At 43.9% G+C, this 14,938-nt stretch overlaps 1 long non-coding RNA gene across 7 annotated transcripts in view; it reads left to right on the top strand.

Moving 5' to 3' along the window:
• The window catches only part of LOC310901299, a 41,686-nt gene extending 27,239 nt beyond the window's left edge, over positions 1-14,447 (top strand). For 2 of the 7 annotated variants that reach the window (XR_014585720.1, XR_014585721.1), the window contains exons 5-7: positions 10,928-11,034; positions 13,223-13,394; positions 13,497-14,446. This is a non-coding gene — a long non-coding RNA (uncharacterized lncRNA). Of the gene's footprint in view, positions 1-10,457; positions 10,630-10,770; positions 10,851-10,927; positions 11,035-13,222; positions 13,395-13,496 lie in introns of those variants that run through there. The other 5 variants (XR_014585723.1, XR_014585725.1, XR_014585724.1 and 2 more) reach the window with 5 other exon arrangements.
• The last annotated feature ends 491 nt before the right edge of the window (positions 14,448-14,938 follow it).

The following is a 14,938-nucleotide window of genomic DNA, read 5'->3' as shown; positions in this document are numbered from 1 at the left end:
TCTACAGAAAAATAACATTTTAATGTTTTGCTCATTTGTTCAGTGTTATATCCCTGTTTGCTCTTTCAGTGACAAGCTGGAAACTGCTCAGAGATATGCTAATCTGAAGTTTATTGGTGGAATTCTTCTGTTTTATTTTTTGAGTGAGTTTATGCAGTGTGCCTGTGCTGACACTGACTGGAAAATGTTATCTTTCCTTTATCACAGTGCCCATTGTACAAGGGGCTGGCACTCATTTCTGAAGGATTTCAGAATATCTACCTTTGAAAATCCATCTATTCTGCAATATGCAATCGCTATCAGAGCATAAACATAAACATCCTCTATGAAATAGATCTCCTCTATCCTAGTTTTAAGTTTTTAAGCCCCCATGAACAGAATTTCATGTGTCACATTCAAAGACTCAAAGCTGTTCTGAGAAGCTGTGAACAACAGCAGGCTACGGAGGTGACCAGTGATGTTTCTGATAGCACGTGTGTGACTTGGGGACTCACACATGCATGGGATCCTCATTACATGCACTGTATAAAACGATCTGTTTCCCCAGCAAAGGTGGTCTGCAGTTGATGTTCTCGACTTCAGCTCATCACCACTGCATGCTGACAGCAATTTTTACATGTAGGGACGTTTACACGCCAAGCCAAAGGCTGGAGTTTCTGCAGAGAGTTTCTGAAATAGTGCATGTTCCTGCAGGTTCCTTCATAGAAACCTTACCTGTAATGCCGTCAGATCGTCTTGTTGGGATTAGTGTGTTGTCAGTCTGGTTGTTGCTCCTGCTTGCCTTTAATTTCTAATCTAAGTGCAAGCTGTGAATTATTTTGATTTGGTTCCTATACTGTACTCATGGGGAAAAAAGGAATGCATTTAGGATCATATACTGTGTGGCTGAGAGTGAAAAACTTGGCAGTGTGAAGTTTCATGAATTCCTCAGGGATGATACGAAGCACAGACTTGAAATCCCTGCCAGAGTGGTCAGAGAAATACAAATTTTATGAGATACTTCTAGAATTTGCAAAGATTTTTGAGGGTAGAACCAACAGTCATTTCAAGTGTATGTATCCATGACCTAGAAAAGATTGTTCTTGGGGTTCTGTGATCTAATGTGGTTCGTGTTATAGACATCCACAACAATTTTAATAGCTGCTTTGTTACCAGTGGTCCTGTTATACTGAGCTCACCAAAGACATCTTTAACAGGCATGTGAGCTCGCAGAGGGCACCTCGATGACATTGCACAAATGAGACACTACCACGTATGAAGCAACTGCATGACTTGTATTTTTACTTCGGTTAAAATGTAACCAAAACATAATCTCTTGTATATGGCTGTATGAGAGACTAAATCACATGCAGTAGCATAGACATAGTGGCACTACCATAAAGTTAAGTGATTGTTAGAAGATTAAGAGTTGGCACTTGAAGATCAAAAAGGGCCCTTCGAAATGTGGGTTATTAATCTTTGCAATTCTAGTAATTATATTGTATTATCTTATGTTATACTATATTTTACTATGCTCTTTATAGTGCTCTTTTTGTCACGGCCCAAACAACTGGAGGTGTATTTGAAGTGTGGTTTTAGAGCACCAGTAGTGCTTTTGGAAGTTGGCTGCAACTATTTCACTGGTGGTGAAATGACAAACGGGGGACCAAAATTTCAGTAGATTTGTAGCTTTTATTCTCTCACCCATTTGTCTGTTCAGCTGGACTATGCTTCTTACATCGGGCATTGGCAAGATTGATACTGGCAGAGTACGTTCACCTCTAGAGCATTTTAAAAGTAAGAAAAAAAAGGGCACTGAAAAAATGTACCCAAAATGTCACTGGGATTCGAGAAGCCTCCCTTTACTGTAAGAGGTATAAGAAGCTCCCTCTACCTTTATAATTTATGGTAGGTCAGGCTCAGAGGTGACTTTATCACCTACATACTAGCAGAACCAAGAGCAGCATGCCATCTCTTCTGGAGAGAGCAGTTAACACGAAGTGCCCACAGCCAGCCAAAGAAAGGCACTGGAACTTAAAAATAAAGCATAACTTTTAATTGGGAAGGTGATTACGCAAATTACCATTTGATGTCATTGATTACCTGTGTTTGTGTAACTACTGGATGGGGTCTCTGCTGAAAGGTATGTTTTAGTCAGACTGAGGCACTATTTTAAGCAGAAAAAGCCATTTGAATAAGTAAAAAAAAAAAAAAAAAAACAAAAACTGACAATCAAAAGGGTTCCTTTTTGGCTTTAACTTATCTGAGTCACTAGAACATTAGCTTTTTGTTTTATTTTTTTTCAGCCATGCCTTTTACAAAGTTCAGTATACCTTGCCCAGCGGTCAGTCCTGGGAAAAGACCCAAGCACATAGTGGGCCAGATGCTTGAAATTTGGTGATTGAAGTTTATTCCTTTCTGCTATATTTTGCAGGTCTTAGGCCACAATATTCTTCATCATATCCAAACATTTCTGTCCTTGGTGGTCCTTTCTGATCCTCTCTGGGGAGAGAGGTGCATATGTGTGTTTTCCTTTGTTGTTTTCCCCTCTTTGGGAGAGGGGTGTGCCTTGCAGGGAGGATGGGGGTATGTGATGGAGAACTGCCCCCTGAGCTTTCTACGAGACATCAGCCTATTGCAAATACAGGGCTGAATGTTTCTCAAAAATGAAGTCTCAGGGTATTAACGCTGTAGATGTACAGATTTTTTGTACTCTACTTCTTGGCAAATGTACTCAGTAGTCCTCTTCTTGGTTTAAAAAAATAAATCACAATTGTGCTGGCAGAAAAAATGAAAGGGGAAATCCTTTTGCCTAATACTCAAAACATGGGAAAGTTTTCTGTTTTTTTTTTAATAAAAAAAAGTTAAAAGTACTTTTCAAACACTTGGATGAGTCACATTGCACTGTTAAAAAGTACTGTAAACCCTGAACTCACAAGAATGGAAAAAAAATCCTAGTTTTGATCATTCTCTCCTGAGATGAAGAGGTAACTTTCTATTGAATGCAAATGCTGCTTGCCACTCACTGTCCCAGATCGGTCAGCCAGCAGTGGAGCATATGGAACAGCTGCTACCAGCTCTCGTGGTGGACATCAACGCCTACCAGCCGTTGCAATGGTAGCTCAGACTTCATCCCTGTGACCACAGAGCGGAGCAGCTGGTGTGCAGTACTGCAGGCTGCAGCAGTGGCTGCTAGCTGGGGCTCCCGGCACGGACAACAGTTGGAAATGGGGCTCTCCTGGGTTGTAAAGGCATGCAGTGCGTGCAAAGATAGGGTTTTCCAAGTATTGCTTCCACATGGAAGAGGCAGAAGCCACTTGGAAAAGAAATGTGGAAACCAGAATGATGATTGCTTTTAATTATGATGTGTTTTTGCAGTCTCAGTCAGGAAGGGTCTGATGGCGGGCCAAGGCATGGCTGAGGTGCAGTACCTTCTCCCTGAATGAAAAATTAGAGAGAATCCCCAAATCTTGCAACTCCTGTTGAGGTTTGGCACTCTGTTTCTGCTCCTCAGGGAAACTGCAGTTATCCTGGCAACTCCCCCAGCACCATCCCTACTCCTGAGATGACCAGACTGTGGCTTATCCTCTGTGTCCTCTCACAAGGGGTAGGAATGTCCCCATTCAGAAAGCCCTGTACAGGCTAACGTGAATTTACTACAACCCAAATCACTCCAGGGTACCTGCGGAGATGTGCCAGGCTTCAGACCAGCCCAAAGCATCCCTGAGTGGTGGGGAGCTACCAGATAGACCAGATCAACCCTCTGAGATCCACATGCCAGGAGACAGCAGCAGGAAGGAGACCTCAGGCACACAACCATGTACAGAAACTGAGTTCTCAGACTTTCACTGGCATCACTCGTCCTAGCAAATCAAATAAATATAGAGGAAGACACAAGGGAGTTTTTGCAAGTTTTTTGCAAAATCCTGAAAGGAACATTCACATGTAGACACGTATGGATCTGAGAGACCTGCTCTGCCACTGACGGGAGCTCTTGGTTGACGGGTGAGATCCAGCACTGTTGTTTCCACGTGAAGGAGAAGGGCTGTGAGGTACTCAGGTATTTGTATGGTGTGAGATGGGTGATTTACAGCAAATATCCATCCACAGACCTGTGTTTTCTTCAGCACAAGAAAAATGGGTCAGTTTTTGGGCTTGCAGGTCTGAGTCTGCTTGAAAATGGTCCTTCCCAAGTGCTGCCAGTGGGACCATCTCCCTGTCTCAGCTTCAAGCCAACTTGTCAGCGGCAGTCAGGGACCATCATCTTTATGAATCAGTTCATTGATCCATTTCTGAGTGGGAGCATTAGGTTTCCCTGTTCTTGGTCACCCTAAGCTCTGGGTGGATGCTGTCTGTGGCTGGGTGACATCTCTGAAGCCTAAATGACCCAATGACCAGCCAGGCCAGGCAGACTTTTGTCTCCAACAACTGCTTGCAAGAAGCCACCTTTCCAGGGCATGCGTTGACTGCTCGGAAGGTGTTGCACTGGAGTCTCTTCTAATGAGCTGTGGGATCTGGGAGTTGTGCATTAGGCTAATCTTTCCAGGAATTTGACTTGAAAGATTACTGCATTTCCAAGTACGGGACTTGCCCATGCAAACGAACAGCTGGGTGTCTGAACTTCTATCTGACTCTATTTATTCTAGATGTTTAATGGCCCTTGTTCCTGCAGAGCTTTCTAAAGTCCAGCATAATGTCGGATGTGCCGAACGCCATAAAAAAAAGGCTCATCAATCTTGACAGATTTTTGTCTGGCACTTGTAAGTCAGCCCTGGAGACTCAGCCCTTTTATGAGCGTACTGTGTGCTTTTAAACGCATGTATAAGGACATTGAGGCATGAGGTTTGCATTTGCTTCGCACTGACCCGTGCCTGCAAGTGAACCAGCTGCGTAAAGCACACAGCGATGCTGTGCTCCCCTGCTGCTGGTGGTAGGGCTCCCCCACCCTGCTGGGGCCACCTGCCAGCAGCCCTGCGCCCCAAATCTCTGCAGCCTGGGGCTGAGCCGTGCTAGGGGGGACACCAGCCCCCTGACATTGAAGGACGGCCTGTCTCCTGCCAGACCTTGCTGCCGCTACTGTGACACCCAGGCCCTGTCCTCTCCTCACCATCTGACTGTTTTTTACCATTCCTGCCTGCCAGCGTACCACAGCCATCAAAACAGACATTCCCGGGGAAGTTGTGCAACTGTCACCGCTTAATCATTAACTGGGACATTCTGGCTGCTAATTTTTAAAATTTATTTCTGTATTTTGTGAGGGGAGGCGCTCGCTGGATGGGCAGGCCGGAACGCATGCGGAGGCCTGGCGCTCAGGCGTGCACCGCAGGCTAATCTTTGCCTTCTATTTGCGACACGAACCGCTCCGTGTACGCGAGGCTGGCCAGAACTGAAAGCAGGGCTTCAGTGACCAAGCAAGCGAAACTGGCTGTTACTCGCAAGGAGCTCTGGTTTTGTTGTCTGGAGGTCCGGGCTGAGAGGTGCGCTGTGCGTGGCAGTGCGCGCTGTGATGTGCTGCTGGCTCTCACCGCAAAGAACCTGCCCTTGTGATGGGCACGGCAACGGCAACAAGGCCAGGACCTGTGCTTCTGCATGTGGGCAGTCAGGTTGTCACAGTGTAATCCAAACCCCCACCAAGGTGCGAGGCTCCTCGGAGAAATATCTGGGCTGGGGCAGTTTGGGGAGTTGGGCAGTCACAGGGCTAACAACGTGGATGGGGTTTTCTTCCTGTGGCGCGTGGGTTGGTGGCTTGTTCACTCAGGCTTTGAGCTCTCTGAGCCTGGTCCTGGCTAGGAGCGGCTGGTACGGAGGCAACCCCTGCTTTCAACTTCATCCCCCACTTAGGGCCATGTCTTGCTATTCAACATGTCTTGGTCTGAGTCAGTATTTCAGCTATCCAGGTTAATTTCAGAGACAAGGAGATTTCGCAGCACTGAAATGATATGGATTCATCAGCAGAGCAGCAGTCCGAGTCCTTGCTCCTTTCATTAGTCCCCATGTCCCCCATAAATGCCCCTCTGTGACCCACCATCATCCCCTTTTGCAGTGGGTATTTTGAAAGGGAGAAGTGAAAGCAACTACAGCAGCCAGCTTTTCAGCCTGCACTTTCATCTCCAGCTTGCAGGGCCCTACAAAGCAGTGTGAAGGTCACTCCTTCTCCCCAAGGAGAAGGTAGGAGCAGAGGTGACAGCTGTCCTCAGGGCAGCACCAGCAGGGGAATCCAGGTTCCTGGCTCATCTGCCCTGTCCTGATTATCATCCTGATATCCCTGGGACCAGGAATGGTGCAGCAAAGTTAAAGCAACTTATGTGGCACTCAAAATATACTGAGCAAAGAATATTTCAGTCTAGCAAACAATCTCATGCTCCACGCAGAAATATTTGGACAGTTTCTGCTGTTGGTTACAGCCGTGGCACACCATGGCTTCCCAGTGAAGTCACTGAGCCCAGCTGGGTGTAGCTGAGGGTGGTGCTCATATTGTCTGGGCTAAATGTCAGCAAGGAACAGCAGCAGTTGAACGAGCAGGATTTCTAAGCATTTCCCTTCTCCTGGTCTCACACAGCCCTTGTTCTTGGATGGCTGAGGCAAAAGGGCAAGAGCAAAGTTATTTTTGATGGAAAGTACCTAAATGTTTTGTTCTTTTTGCATAGAAAAGAGCCGAAATGAGTTCTGGGTCTTGTAAACATCAACACCCAGCGTTCTGTGTATATAAACCAGCTGCTAGGAAAGCTTGATAAGTTTTAACCATGCTTTGAGTTTAAGGGACAAACAGGATGCATTGCTTAGCCCACAGGGCTCCAGCCCATGCTCCTGCAGATGTCTGGGGTTTTAGGCATTGCCTGTGCGCATCTGACCTGCAGCTCTGCTGGGGGTGGGCTCCACTGCCACACCAGAGCCTGGACTTGTGGGCACTCCTCCGCCACTTCGGTGCAAAGTCGGCTCTCATGGCTGAGGATGGACTTCTGTCTCCTCTGGGCACCCCCAGCCTGGTGGCAGTGGTGTGCTGGTCTTGCACTGGAGCAGGTATGGGGCATCCACGTGCTCCAGGTAAACTCTGGCAGCACCAGTGTTGAGCTAGGGAGTGAAGACAGGCAGACAGGCAATAAATGTCCACGGCTACTCCTGCTGGACCCAGCAGGGATGGTTGCTCTTGGACTTGAGAAGGGACCTGCACCTAGGTTAGCCACTTCTCCTACTTAACTCCTTAATCAGCTTGCAAATGAGTAAATGTCCAGGAAATCCAGGTTTTGAGTCAAATCACTCACGATAGCTTATAAACCTGAACCTTCACCCATAGAGAGGATGGGCTTAATGGACTCTTCATGTCCACCATGTCAGGCTTCCTACAGGTATGGGTGGATTATGTGCAACCAAATTGAGTTGGGTGTCCAAGGCTGCTACATCCACTAGTGGTGATACGAGAATTTGGGGAAAAGTGCCTGGTCCTAAGCCTTCCCACAAACTGTGACCCTGAATTTAGGCCTGATGTGAAATCACAGACCTTTCTTAACTCTGACACAACTTTGTCAATGTCACATGTAGGACACTTACTCTCCAGCAGGTAGCCCTGCACATGCTCTGAGGGGGGCTGCTGCCAGATGAGGGTAGGTAAGAGCAGGACTCCAAGCAGCTAAGGACTGGTATATTTACATTGCATATTTTGCTAATGTTGGTCTTCAAGAAACCAGTTGCAAAATTTGCTGCAGGGCTGCTTCTGCAACTGTGAGCCAGCCAGCAGCTGGAGCCTTGTGTCCAGGACAGGGGTTCATGAACTGCTGTCTAGGAAACTGTTCAGCACTTGGGAAAAGTTTCATTTTCTGTACTTGCTTTTCTTAATTTTTTTTTCAACATGTTCTGAAATGTTGCTCCTAACTAGATATGATTAAAACTAGATTCTTTCTTACTATCGTTTACATGGGATCAGTTAAGACTTAGTTTCTCAGTCTTCGACTGCAAATTTGCTATGTGATCCAATATGACCATGTCAGTAGGAAAAGGGTAGAATTCTATTTTGGTCTTAACCTGTCCTACCAGTTAGCATACGTACAGTTATATAATTATAGAAGTATGTGAAACTGGACTTAATTTATGTTCCTTTTACATAAGATTGAACACTACCGGCATACGTGCATTTATAAACTGTAAGTACACTAGCAGAGGGAAAGGAAGGGGAAAACTCGTACTGTCCTCATCAGACCAGCATGTTTATAGGCAAGCACCTTGCAGACATAGGGAAAAATGCAAAGCTACAATTTCCCAGGTCACAAAATGATGTTGGTCAGGTTTCTCACTCCTGCAGTTGTCATATCTGTTGGGAGCCTGGCTGTGATGCACCTACAGCAAAGCCAGGCTCTGTGCAGGACAACACTGTCCACAGTGCATACATTACTTGGAGCTCTTCTGCAGGCCTCTCCTGCTCCCTTCTGGTGAAGTCTTGAAATCCAGACCAGAGATTTTCTCCACATCTGTTTGATATTAGGATTGCTCTCAGAAGCTCTATGGTCAACACAGTCCTTGACATATGGTAGTTTAAGAAATATGGGGCATGCTGCGTGTGCCCCATCAGCAAGTTGAACCACTCATGGGTTCCATTTCTGCTTCCTCTTCAGGGGGAAATCCACAAAGCTTCATGGTAGCCAGTATTTTTTTTAGAGACTTTTGAGGTCTTCAGAGGATGTGTCACAGTAAGGATCACAGTTATAACAGTTCTTATAGAGACAGGTTGTGTCTCACAAGACATAAGGACATATAAAGTGACAAAGTACTGCCCATGGCACATTTAGTACTGGCTGCTTTTTTTTTTACCCCAAATTAAATATACTGTCAAATTAAATAAAAGAGCATTTATAATCACGTTTGAATGGTGTTTACAGATGAAGCTCTTACCCTAACCTGTTTTATGTACTATTCAGCTGCTCTGAATAGTTGAAAGAGACCAGTGAGGACCCGGGTAGAATTATCCCTTTGGTGGATAGGGAACTCCAACACAGAGACACAGCACTGTAGGGTCTATAAGAAGCTAAGGTCACAGAGGGAGCTCCAGGTCCTCTCCGGAGCCACCACCCCTTGAGCCAGTCACAAGAATCCTCTAATTGTTTGGAAAAATGGACTATACTGCTTTCAGCTTCGGGGTCTCTCCCTTGTGTGGCCAGTACCACTGTCCCAGCTCGCGACTGGGCCTGGAGGGAGGGCTGCCTGGTCGGCCAGGCTGTAGGTGCTGCCTTAGGCGCACATCGCAGCACCTCTGCTCCAGGGACATGCAGAGCTAATCCCCGGCTGGGTGGAGCTCTGCAGTTCCCAGGCTGAAAAAAATCAGCTTTATTTGTAATCAGAGTTCTTACCTGTACAATGGGCAACCCTAAACAGAAGGCAGTTAAAAAGAAGCCCAATGTTTATTACCGAACATTGTGTTAAACCCCATCATGTTTAACCTAAACATACAGCTTTCACAGGGCATGACTCACGCCTTTGATCATTGAGACTTGACAACAGCAGGTAAATTAACAGGTTGCAATACAAGAAACCTTTCCTAGAATGTCACTTTGCTGATCTTGTTGCAGGGTTGGGACCCGGGACAGGTATATTCTGAAAGAACCTACCTGTGTAGTGAACAAACAATAGGGATTTGACAGAAGGGTAAAACGTTCAAATCCAATGGGGTTGTGCTAGCAAATGTTACTGTGTAAAAAGCAAGACAGTAAAAAATCCTTTTGTTGGGTTAGGTTATATCACTCAGGCTAAACTGTCCTAGCAAGAGGGTTTTTTGTTTGTTTGTTTTGGTAACCTGTCATCATTAGTTTCTCCTTGGAGATAAAGTTCAATCAGAGAAATATTTTGGAGTATAGACTAATCTCCTCTTCCTACAGACTCTCATGTCTCCAGGGGTCCATCGTGTGGAATATAAATAGGTTATTCATCATCCTTAACCTACAGTTAAGATTTCCTGGGAGTTAAAGTACCAACCTATTGGTTTTCTACCATCTTCCTGACTACTAAACAACTACTTCTCAGCTTATGTGACACTTTTGTCTTTCCTGCTACACACAAACAATCTCTAACAAAACTTCACAGCTTTTTCCCAATGAGATTTTTATTATCTTCAGTGCCCTCCCTCCTCCTTTTGTCATTTCTCATCTTCCTGGTCCTTTCCAGCCTTCTTACACCTTTCCCTTTCTCATTTAACCTTCCACAGACTACTACCGCTAAAGATATGGAAGCTGGATCACTGCTAGAAAAATCTGCTAATTTAGAGTGTTGGTGTTATGTCCATTTGCATTTCTTTCCTGTTATTGCTCCTGTCTCTATATCTGCACCAAGTGTGAGGGTCTCAGGATTGCTTTTCAGCCCTTCACAACTTGTTTGCTGCTTTTTTTTTGTCCTTTTTTTTTTCTTTTTTTCTTTCCTTTCTTCATTATCTGGCCCTCTGCCCTCCCAACTCACCTGTGTCCTATCAAAAGTTTATCAATCATTCTCAGTGTCCTCCACCTGTACTTAAGCACTTCTAAGGAGCCTGTGTCCACTAGAACTCTCTGGCAGGTGCTCAAGGGAGAGTGTAAGAAAGGGAATATGAAAAGGGTTATTTTCCTTCCAAGGTTTGTGTCTGTATTAAATACAGAGATTAAGAACCAGCAGATTAGAAACAGCCAAGTGGAGGTACTGAAGGAGTTAATTCACAAGTAATAGCTAGCATGAATATAGTTTTTTACACTGCAAAATGATATAAATTTATGTAGCTCTGTTTATATTCTTGCCTAATTCATTCTTTATTTGATGTTCACCTTTATATATTGTAAGCTGTTTGAGGCAGACAATTTAGGCTTTCACAAAATGCCTAGCAATCTTCTTGAGATCTTCTGCACATACCTACGGCATAGGTATTTAACAATAATAATGATATTATTAAATAAAAATGAGCGTGCTGCTCATGACTAAAGGGCTTTTTTATACACAGCTTCAAGGTAACATAATGAAAACCTCATGGATGCTGAACAAACTGGAGTGTCTCGAGCCTGACATGTGAAACCAAGAAGCTGGAAAACCTTGGAGGCTCTATCAAGAGTAAGTTAAGAAATCTACTGTTTTTTTGAATTTCTAGGCTTTACGCTGTGCAGTTGGTCTCTTGTGAGACCCGGATCTCTTTGCTGTGGGATGTTTCAAGCTTTGTGAGCTCTGCCTTAAGCAGCACTGTAGAGCGGGTCATCTGTCGGCACAGATTCTTGAGTTTTCATGGTCAGAAGTAGAAACTGTCAGTTTTGAGGTTCATCTTTTTCCAGGTACTGGAAGTGCTAAGGTTTGGGCAACTCTAGTTGTGAAAACTGTTTGCCACTGACTTTACTTATTTTCTTCCTGGACTTCATGTTTTTTCAATACAGCTAAGAGGCAATGCAGCCTCCACAAGTGGGGATGGGGAAGACTTGGTCTGACTGAGAGGTTGACCAGATGAGCTGCCAGAAGTAGCATGTGGGAACACACAGCCATTAATGAGCCCTCACGGCTAATTAGCTCAGATTCTTTGGGGAGGTTCTGACTTTTGCTGAAGGTCTGAGCAGAGGTGTCTTGCTGTAGGGACTTGTGTTCAGGCAGGGCTTGCAGCAATGCTTCTTCATGCATAGGATTGTGCTATCTCTTGATCTTGAAAAAAATAACAAGAAGGGAGTTAACATAGAAGGCTTTTTCCATGTTGTTTAGATTCTGACGAGTTCTATCCAAAATTTTAATAGAAAGCTTTCTTCTCTATTCCTATGGGTCAGATACTCAGCTGGTGTAAATGCAAATGCCATTGCTGCTGTGTTCTTTGACGTAAGGTTGGGGCTTAGCTCATGGTGGTGTTGTGTCTGGGAATATTTTTATCCTTTAGAGGTATTTAGCCCCTCTCCCCCTCCGTCTCCTCAAGGATTCTTTTTTCTCTGCAAGCATATTCCACTGACTGGAACATATGGGAAAAGTATTTTCTTCCATTCCTTCACCACTCAAAAATGGTCAAATCAATTTGGCTAAAATTAAAACCTTTTGGGTTGAATCTTAGCCTAGAAAACTTCACCTCCCAAAGGAATCCTTGAAGAAAGTTGTGAGCAATTTCCGAAAAAGAAGGAGTTGGCTTGGAAAAGAAAGCTAGGGCAAAAACCAACTGGAAAAGCCCTTTGACTTGGGTAGCAGTCGCACCCATGTCTTTCAGTGTGCAAATCTCACTTTGATTGTCACAAGTAATGGTGGTGGCTTGCTGTAACCAATTCCAGTAACCGTTGCATTCCCTTCTCCACACTTGTTTTTAGTCAGTATAGGTCTGTGTGCTTTTGCTTTTGGCTGGAAATGTAAATGACTAAGTACTTAGTATCAGGCCTTGCAGACTTAAGAAGGTCAAATAGCTTGTCCAAGCTTTCCAATTTTTTTGGATTGTTTAACCCAACCTTCTGAAATTCACCCAAAGTAATATAAAAGCTGGCATCTTTGTGGATGAAATATTGAAGGTCAAGCTGGTAAAGTAGATGTGTAGGAGCAAGAAGACTAACTTCTTGCAGTAAAATTTAACTGGTTTTGTCCTAATTAAGTAAATACTGTTATGATAACTGCCCTTCCAATTCAGGAGTAATCTTCTTTAATTTTCTTGAACACTGAATTGATTCAGAGTAACCTCTACACTTGGACTTGCACCAGATACAGTAGTGGGTGAATCACTGGTAATTTGATGAGTTCAATGTGGGAAAGAGCTAGTATGTTGTTGTAGCCAGGTGAAGACCATTATCTGATTTGGGGTGGATAATTAGGACTTTGTGTCCAGGATGATTCATCCAAGGAGAAAACACATCCAAGGAATGAGAGTTGTTGACACCAGATGAACTTTCAAGCCCTGTAGCACGTTTGACATCTGTGTTATGCACACATTTCTAGCACTTTATATCGAGGAAATAGGACTGGCAACTTGCATGAAACGTCTGTTTCTCAATAATATTAGTTTCTAAGTAGCACTGGAGTCCTTGTTCCATGCATTAACACAGGTAGGACTGAAGTCTGGTAGAGTTTGATTTCTTTTGTGCCTTCAGTGCCTCCAGAGCAAACCCATAGTCAATTATGAGCAATTTGTTGTAGCCTATCCAGCAGGGACTTACGTAAAAAGCATTGCTTGGAGCTGAGATGAGTATGTTATTTGACTCTCTTCCATCAGCAGAATTTCTTTCAGAATATCTAGAAATATCTAGAATATATAGAAAGCTTCTGCTGTTTAAACATCAAACTCTACCTTTTACAGATGTCTTTGCTCCTGCTAGCTGGCATTTTGATACCTAGTCTTTCTCAAGTGGTTCATGTGGTGACAGTTTTTAGCAGTTTCAATACCAACAGAGGTTACAAATTCCAATGGAGGATGATCCTTGTGAGCTCAGAGGCAGATGATTCTGTTTATCCCAGCCTGCACATGACAGGTACGAGTACCATCTTCACTGTGCATGGGTAAACCCATTCTACAGCACACCAATGTGAGCAGATTACAGTTGTCATGGGTTTCCTCCATCTTTGTCTTGTAGAGAAAACCTCAAAATGTCCTTCAAACCCAGCATTGGATGCTGCCTGAACAAGCTTCAACGAATATTTATGTAGTAGGACTTTAGACTTCGCATGTGGATATTGGTATGTGTTGTATGTCAATCAGAGCTCTTTAACTTCTCTTCACAGATTGCAAAGATTAGAAGATGTGGGCTAAAATGGTGTGAAGCACTTGGAGAACTCTATACTGTACAATGGCCCAGTTTTTGTCACCATGTAATGTAGCACATATCATGGTGTTAGGTATGTTGTCATTAGAAAGCAACAAATAAAAACTTTATCCCACTTTAAAATGCATCATAACATGGTACAGCTTAATCTTTTCTCTGAGTTGTCTTCCATGATACACCCATTATGAGGGTTGGTTGTACAGAGGATATGTTCTTAGCAACCATCCCTTGCTTTGTTCTCTGTCATTCAGTTGGTTGAAAATATGGTTACTGTGAGCACTGGATACTCTGATCCACCTCTTAGCTGATAAAGAACCATTATCTTCAGAGTGAATATCAGTATCTTAAAAAGACGATCACTCTAGGTTAGCTAGGGGGGGATATTTTAACTGCCTGTGAAATGGAAGACAGAAGGATACAGTCAGAACAGAACCAGGGGGCTGAAGTCCATCTCTTAGCTCAGAACTGGCCTGTCAGATGTCTATGGGCTATCTGCTTTGCAATGTGTGCCTTGAGGCCATCCTCGTTTGCTGTACATCCATCTGGTGAGCCATGCCTTAGGCATCCTCCAGGGCATGCATGTTCCCATCCACCTAGGTACACACAGCAGCTTATTGTGCCCTCAGGCAAGGACAGCTGGGCTTTCTACAGATAGCGAAGGCAAGCAAGTAGGAGCCTGTACTGCTCAAACCTCCTTTTTCAAACATGGATAGGCATGACCTCTCTTTCTCAGTTTTCCCGTCTGTCAAGCAGTAATCATGATACTGACATCCTATATTAAGGAATTTATCATATACTGAAGGGATTTTTTTCTTCTTTCAGGAATCCTACCTGTAAAGATGTATTTGGCTCTTCTGGGCTGACAGCAAAAAAAAAAGTACTGTCAGGGATCAGAAGGGTAGACTATGTCTATCCAAAGCTTGCAGTCTTATAATTCTGTAATTTCTATCTTCTGTGGAGCAGGTGTTGTAGACAGGATGATACACCTCAGAAATGTTTGTACACACCCCATCTGCTCTAGTGCAACCCAAAAGCATTGCTGTCTGGGCTATACAAAGCCTTGCATGTTCATGAAAACATCAAGGTTTATTCCACATTAAAACTGAAAAGATTCTCCAGGTATTTTCTCATAGAACCTGTAACCATAGTGCTTTTTGCATCTTTGTTTTCATTCACATTTGTTTTCATAACACCTACTAATACTGAATTTATGTTACAAACATCACAAAGAAAGTAGTGCTGGAATAAGATTG

The sequence above is a fragment of the Anser anser genome (genome assembly GCF_964211835.1).
Source record: "Anser anser genome assembly, chromosome: 6".
Lineage (NCBI taxonomy): Eukaryota > Metazoa > Chordata > Aves > Anseriformes > Anatidae > Anser > Anser anser.
Note: the sequence above shows the minus strand (reverse complement) of the source record. Positions and strands in the feature narration are given on the sequence as shown.